Source organism: Neovison vison, chromosome 12, assembly GCF_020171115.1.
Source record: "Neovison vison isolate M4711 chromosome 12, ASM_NN_V1, whole genome shotgun sequence".
NCBI lineage: Eukaryota > Metazoa > Chordata > Mammalia > Carnivora > Mustelidae > Neogale > Neogale vison.
Genome location: NC_058102.1, coordinates 99,540,214 through 99,547,801, shown reverse-complemented (window position 1 = coordinate 99,547,801; position 7,588 = coordinate 99,540,214). Strand labels below are relative to the sequence as shown.

The following is a 7,588-nucleotide window of genomic DNA, read 5'->3' as shown; positions in this document are numbered from 1 at the left end:
GATGTTCCCCACTTGTGGGATTTTCTCCTTGGGAGGGAGGGGCCCTTGGCTGTGAAGACATTTCCACCATGTGCACATGTGGGTCTGGGCCGGCAGGGTGGGGGTGCTCCTCTAGCTGATCTCACTCTGCTCCCACCAACCCAGCCCTCTCCCCAGGATCACAGCCGTTCCCTCCACACTCAAAGAAGAGAAGATAACATTCCCACCAAGGGGCATTCCTAGCCCCTTGTAGGTTTGCTGTGTCACACTCTAGAAATGGCTCTGCCTCTCTGTTCTTCTGGCTCCATAAGATGAAGCTGAATTTGGTGCCCCAAGTTTGGTTCATTCCCAGATCGTGAAAAGAATAGAAGAGGAAGTTCAAGAACCAGATTTCTGGCCAAGGAACAATCATCTAAGAAACTGTGAGCGGGATTGACCTGAGTGTGGATGAGTCAGGGTTGTGGAAAGAGGAAGTGGTCATCCCTCTGGGGGGTCAGTCCTACCAGGGTCGAAGTAAACCTTTCCAGACACACAGATCCCTCTGCTCCCTCAGAGCTTGAAAAGGTTAAGACTCAAAAGCTGCCCTGAAACCTGGAAATCTTTCCTTCAACATTAAAAGTCTTCAGATGTTCCTCCTGCTGTCTAGCCTCAGGGACTGCTCCCTATCCCAGGAGGTGGCCTCCCCCAAAGAAAGCATGTCAGTCACAATCAGTGATCCTCCCCGGGCATCCTTCTAGACACTTCTGTCTTCTGGAATCAGAAGAAGGGCTGCCAACTCCATCAGAAATCAGGTTGCTCCTGGAGCCGTGCCGGTGAGCACATAAACACTTCTTGAATCCCTGCCCACATCGTAGAGGTCATGGCCTACACTGGACACGTGGGTGTTGAGTGATGGAGGCCAGGAAGGCAAATGAAACTCCAAGCCTTGCCGGACGAAGGCCCCAGGCTACAAGCAGATCCTAAAGGACTCACCTCAGTCCCAAGGTTAGGTAAGTGGACTATTTTAGGAGGGGACTATGTGGGGAGAGAGAATGTGTGGGAAGCTTCTTGCAAGAAGAGGAGATCTGGGGGAGACGAGGGAGCAGGGGAGCCACAGAGTAGACGGAGGAGGGCCCAGGGCTGGAGAGACCCAAGAGAGACAGTCCAGTGGGAGAAGAGCACGCTGCTTCTGCCAACAGCCCAGAGGGAAGGAAGGCAGAAGATGGGAAAAGCCCCACAGGCTATCCTACCTGGAGAAACTGAACACAGTCCCCATGCGCCTTGCTCTGTGCAACACCAGGAAAATGCACGTTTGGGGATCAGCTTTTCCCCTGGAGGCCCTGAGGGTCAGTTCTCAGGCCTACCCTTCCTTCGGATTTTGATGCAGTCAAGCACAGATGGGTCAGGTCATTATGGTGATGGGGTGAGTGGCATCAGGTCTCCCTGGCTTGAATTTTTTCTTATTCCCCTACATCCTCTCTCTCTTAGGCAATAATTTCTCATTTCACTTGGTCTTATATACCCCATATGTCTCTAGCTCAGACAACTAAGAAACACTCCATCATTCTTAAGCTGGGCCTTGCCACCTGCGAGCCCTTCTCCTCTCACACATATGTTCACACAACTGGGGCAAGTGGTAAGCTTCCCCACGGCCTCCTCCTGCCCCTCTCCCCCACTACCCTTCTCAGCTTTCGGACTAGAATTAGAGCTTTCTCTCCAGCTGGGGGGTGGCAGGGGCATGATAGGAGATCTTCACAGCTGGATAGCAGCTGGAAGAGCGCCACCTGTTCTGTGCACTCACAGTGGCTCTCTGGAGGCGACCAGTGACAAGGGGAAGAGGCTCTGGAAAATCGTGGGCTGGGGGAGCTCATGCATTGGGATTCGGGACATGGTATGGTCTGGTCTGGGGTGCAGGGGAGGCCAGGCGCTCAACAAGGTCTCCTGGATCTCTCAAGCGGCTGACGGTGTGAGGCACAGTCCGCTCAGGACATCTAAAGACTCTTCTTCCTCACCTCCTCCCCTCCGCCTCTCATAGTCCTCATTACTGTGGAATCTAAGTGAGGACACACCTGTCCCAAGTGCTGCCCTCAGTCCACCCCCCCCCACCCTGCCCCGTGACTTCCACTTCCCTACACCCTTCCACCCATGCCCAAATCATCACCCTGCAAGCTTGCTAGAGTCTGACCCAAACTTTCTACTCCGGAGACAGACCTGTCACCAACTCCCACTGCTGCTGTGGGTGGAGAAACTGACATAGGACCAGAAAAACCATTCTCCGTCTTTTCTCCTGAAGGACTCACAGACCCCAGGCCCCCTCCCAGAGTCAGAAATCCCAGGTAACATGAAGAACCTGACAGGGGAAGGGCCCTCATTCTCTCACTCGGGCCTGGAAACATGAGGGCTTCCCCTGAGATGTGAGGGCTCCGCTTCAGCCCTATGAAAGACTCACCACCACCAACTCACACCCACCCTCCTCATCAGCCCCATTACTGCCAAAACAGAGCTATTTGGACAAGTCTGACGCCCAGGACTGGGCTAAGAAGTTCAGGCAGGAGGGCAGAAGTGAGAGACACTTCCTCAGTGTTTCCTGCAAGCCCACTAGGCTAGAGGGCCATGAGCAGGTCCACTGGGTCACAACCCTGGAAACCTCCCCGGGTGGCATGTGAGACCACTGAACTCCCTGAAGCTGGTAAATAAGACCCCGGCCAGCAAGCACTCGGCACGGAGGTCCTGCTATGTGCTGGGTTGGATTCTGAAGGGGGAAGTAGGGGAAAGGAGGGCCATTTCCCTAGTCTTATGCTCCATATCCCACAGTAACCCCCAGAGGTACATAGTATAAATATGGGAGATCCCCATGCTTGTACAAAACCCCATCATCTTATCTTCCCCTCTGCTCAGACGTGTGATCATGTGTGGATCTCAGACACCCAAGCTAGACAGAAGGAAGGACTTCCCCGAGCACAGTTCCCCGAGCTGTTAGCAATTTCATCAGACATGGAGGCCTCTCTTCTTGGAAGGCGATGAAGCAGGAGAGTCCCCATGCTGCTGAGCCAGGGGTGAGGTAAGTCCCCCGTATTCACGAAGATCGGGGGAGGGGATGGCTGACATGACACCTCAAGACCCTACCCAGTAGAGATGTGAATATGAGGACAAGAGGACACACAGAAGGACAGACGGGTGGAAGGACTGGAGGAGCAGGGAGGGGGAGCATGGTGGGAGAGATGAATGGTCTCCGGCGGACTGATGGATGGCGGCTGAGGTTTGTTTACTGGCAGCCCCTAGCCCGCCATCGCCGGGGGAGAGGAATGGCGGCTGGTACATCAGAGGGCTCTTAGGGAAGCTCATGGAGATGATTTAGATGGGAATGAATCAGCTCCATATGGATTAAGTGTCCCCGCAAATCCCAGGATCTTACAGATGAGGGGACGGGGCAAGGGCACCGAGGGGAGGGGCAGGGGAGGGGGCAGCATGGAGCTGGTGCATAGAAACACAGGCCTGGAGCCAGGTGTGGGGTGCCCTGGGAGGGCCCCAGGGGGCCAGCCAGGCACCAGTTGTGTCCCCCGGGTCTGTCCATACCGTGTCTCTCGGGCTCGGTATCAGGCTTTAGGGGAAGACCCTGTATGCAGGAGTGCCCTGTCGGGAGTTTCTCTCCATTTTCCCTCACCTCTTTCTCTCTCCTCCTCTCTTGCATGTGTTTTTCCATCTTTGCTCTTGGTTCCCTCCCCCTTCCTTCTCTCCTCTCTGTTCTAGTCTCTCTCCTTCCACACTCCCCTCTTCTCCTGCCCCCTCTCTCTGCTGCCCTGCTCCCTTCACTAGAGGTGTGGCTGACAGAGAGCTACCTGCAGGTCCTGTGTGCTCCAGCCCTCTGGTCGGCCCTCCCTCTGGATTCAGGTGCAGCACTCCCCTTCCCTTGGAGTCCTCAGGCTTGGAGGCATCCAAGAACACCAAAGGTGGTATGAAAGTGATTTTTTTTACTACAAAAAGTTCTTTTTCTTCCTCTCTGCCTGCCCTGCCCTCAGCCCTCCGTTCTCCCAGTGCCAGAGGAAGCTGGGAACGGGGCGCCCACACTCAGCAGACAAGGGCAGGCTGAGCAGACCAGGCTTTCCCGTGCCACCAGAGGCAGTGGGTCACCTGCTGGCTGGGGGGCTCCCGGAAGCACTGTCTCCCCACTGTTCCTCCCATGCCCCGTGCAGAGGGCCCCAGAGCTGACTGCGGTTATGAAGCCGGCTGCCATGTGGACGACCTGGATCAGAGCATGGGGTAGTCATATATGACAATCGTTTGAAATATCACAGCCGCTCTCCCCCCACCCCCACTGGTGATCTATGGGCTGCGTGCCCTGTAAAAATTATTTATCGGGGCCTCAGAGTGTCCTGATTTAGTGCCGCTGCCTCTGGGGCCGAGGGGCCTGCCTGTCCGCCGGAGCCTAAGCGTTAAACGACGCTAAAAAGTTAAACGGCCAACGTTGGGGGCTCACTTGAGGAGGCGCCATAAAGCTGTCGGAGCTGCTTAAATCAGGAGCGAGGATTCCCCGGGACATCTTCTCACCATATGCCACAAGCCAAGACGGCTCTCCTCGCCCCTTTGGACTCACCTAAACCCAGCAGCCCACACTGGGCAGGGGACTCTGATGCCAGGCCGGGGCCAGAGCCAAGAAGGAGGTCAAGGCTGACTTCTCCTACGGACCTTCGATCAGCAGCACCGGGCCCAGGGCCCAAGAGTGTAAGGGAACACACCGTCCAGCCCTCTGCCCTTGGCCAGGGCTCTCCTCATTCACAACCCATGTTTAAAGACCTCCATCAAAAAGCACCGCGGCCCTCTCTTCCCACGGCCCTGGGGGAGCAGCACCTTCCTGTCTCTCACTTCTGTCCCCCAGTTCTGTGCCATGAATCCTCTGTGAGGCCAAGTCGGTCTATGGTGTGACCTCCAGTCTCTTCTGTACCACCGCCGCCCCCACACCCACTTGCCAGGCTCCCTGAAGAATAGGGCCCGGCCCCGGCTCCCCCCACTCCCCACAGACACCTCTGGGGGTCCTCGCACAACATTCAGACTTGGTGGACGGGTTTCCAGGCTGAAGCCCAGTCCGTGCTGCCCCCGCCCGGCCACCAAGCAACAGGGAGGTGGGTCTCCGCGGGCTGTCTATCACGCCTGCTTTCAGCAGCAGTAAAACTTGCCTCTTAAAACCTCCACTTGGGTCCCTAATATTTGCCTGGCTATATATCTCCGGTGATATATGGACAGAAATTGCTCGTAAACGGCTATAAAACCTCTTAGTCGGGCTGCGGAGGAGGCGCCTGAGTGTGGGCACGGCCCAGGCTGCGGGAGGCTCAGAAGCCGAACCATTCCACCCAGCAGGGCCCCAGGAATGAGGGGCTGTTTGTGGGACCCTCAGCAGAAGAGTGGAGGAAGGAGGTCCGGGGGACATTCTACAAGCTCCTTAGGAAGTCCTGCAGGGCTCGCTCACCTGGCTGTCCCCGTGAGGGGCTGTGCAGCTTTAGGCAAGTCACTCAGGGGCTCTGTACCCTGTGAGGATAGTGACACCCATCCAGCTCCCTCTAAGTTGTCATGAAGAGCAAATGAGGAAAGGCCTAGAGAATTCATCAGTGCTTTGCAAGCAAAAAAGGCTGCGTAAAATTGGATGCTGCCCTCAGATGGGCCCAGTGTCTCGTGAAAGCCTTCTACCTGCTGGATTCTTGACCTAACTGTTGCCAGTCCTGACAACACCCTGCCATGCAGATACTACAGTCATGTCACAGACGCAAAACCTGGCTTCACAGAGGGCATATGGGTCGTCAGGGCCAGGGACTGATTCCAGAGCTGGTGCCCTTTCCACAACATGAGCATGAGATCCTGGCCACAGGAGGGATAACAGGTAAGAGGCCAGGGGGGTTTCCATCAAGAAGATGGGGGACACTAGGACAGGTGGCTTCTCTCCCATTCCCTTCCCTTTCCAGAGCACAGCCACTCACTCAGACATTTTGGTTGCAGTCCCGGCAGGGCCCGAGAGCCAAGGGGTTCCCTCAGCATGTTCCCAGACACTATAACCCCTCATCCAGAGAAACAGCTCCCCAAGTAGAGAGGGAGACCTGAGGCTTTGTGGGAGGCCTGTGCTCTCCCCCATCACCACAGACGGAGAAACACCAGGTTTGGGTGGCCCAGGGGATGAATGGCCTTCATGGGGACATGTCAGCAGGTATAGAGCCTAGACAGCCATGTCCCAGAGCCCCTGGCCCAACCCCCAGCTATCCCTCCCTTCTGGTCACCCCCACCCCCAGCCTTCCTCTTCCCCCATCCTGTGACCTCTCTGGTGACCTCGTGCTCTCCCTCTCCAGCAACATCCCCCTGAGAGCTCCTGGCTGTTCCCTCCCCCTTCCTCCCTCCCCAGGCAGCATCCCTCCTTCACCTAGCTGCCTCTTTTCTCCACTTGGAGCCCTGCTTCTCTTCCTCTCCAAGTCCCTTCAACCCTTGCCTATCCCTTTTGGTTTCACACACTTTCCCTCCCTCGTGGTGTCCCCCCAGCTCCTGGGTGTCCCTTCCTTCCATAACCCCCTCCCCCAACCCTTCTCCTAGTGTCCCTCTAGTCTCTTCCCACCTGCCCTCCAGGACCCATAGCCTCTGTCCTGCCCTTTGACCCCCTCCAGTGACAAACCAGGACAACAGTAGGAAGGCCACCCCTCTGTCCCACAACTCCCCTTCCCTGGTGGATCCCACCCCCCAACCCCACTTTTCTTTAAGTTTCCAAATCAACCTTCCTCCAATAATAATGATAAAGCAGGAAGCCGGGCCTGAGGACAGTGCAAATTTTTCTTCTTGACACGGAGTTTCCGATTAAAGGCAAAGGGACATAAATCCTCCTGCGTAATTGCTGTGCTCCAGCTCAGAGCCACTTGGAAGAGAGGCTCCCACCCCCTCTGCCCCTGCCCCCGGGAGCCCCACCCCCATCCTGAGCAGGGCTGTGTCCCCAGAGCCTGGGGCTGGGTTGGGAAGGGGGAAGGGAAAGGTGTGGCATAAACCTGAGCCCAGCTCCCCGCATTTCCCTGCCAGGGTTCCCAGCCCAGATGGACTGCTACCCATGGCCACCCCAGGGAGCCCCTCAACCCTTCACACTGAGAGGATGCTGTGTATCTTGGCAAAGCATCTCAGTATCCATGATCTCAACTGATTTTTTGGAGGACTTTGAAAATGACCAAACAAGTATCAGATGAAGGAGGGGGCTGTGAGGACCGCCAGAGCAACGCCCCTCTCTCCCCTCACAGGCAGGGCAACATAGCCTGGGACGGGGGCGGGCTGGTGGCAGGGCAGGGTGGGAACGCTGTCCTAGTTCGATGGGAGCTTGCCCTCTCACATACAAAGGAGGGCTGACACTTTCCAAAGCCATGAAATCGGGGCCCAAACAGCCCCCCCCATCATCTTATCACCCAGCAAAGAAGCTTCTATAAAACTCCAAAATGCTCAATGTTCTTATCCCCCAAGATTAGAGAAGACACTAGAAGTATGTGTGAATTGCTCAAGGTCCAGGGCTCAGGGGTGGAGCCTCGAGTCGCCAAACCTCCCCAGTCCACATCTACATCCACTCTTGCAGTGTCCACACCATCTGCCTTACAGAGAGACGAGCCTCTGGCCACTCTGC

General features: G+C 56.3%; 1 long non-coding RNA gene across 1 annotated transcript; it reads left to right on the top strand.

The window, feature by feature from the left end:
* The first annotated feature begins 728 nt into the window (after window positions 1–728).
* LOC122892221 lies at window positions 729–4,118 on the top strand. The gene is made up of 3 exons (XR_006381391.1): window positions 729–968; window positions 2,857–3,019; window positions 3,978–4,118. It is a non-coding gene; the product is annotated as an uncharacterized LOC122892221 (long non-coding RNA).
* Window positions 4,119–7,588: the final 3,470 nt, after the last annotated feature.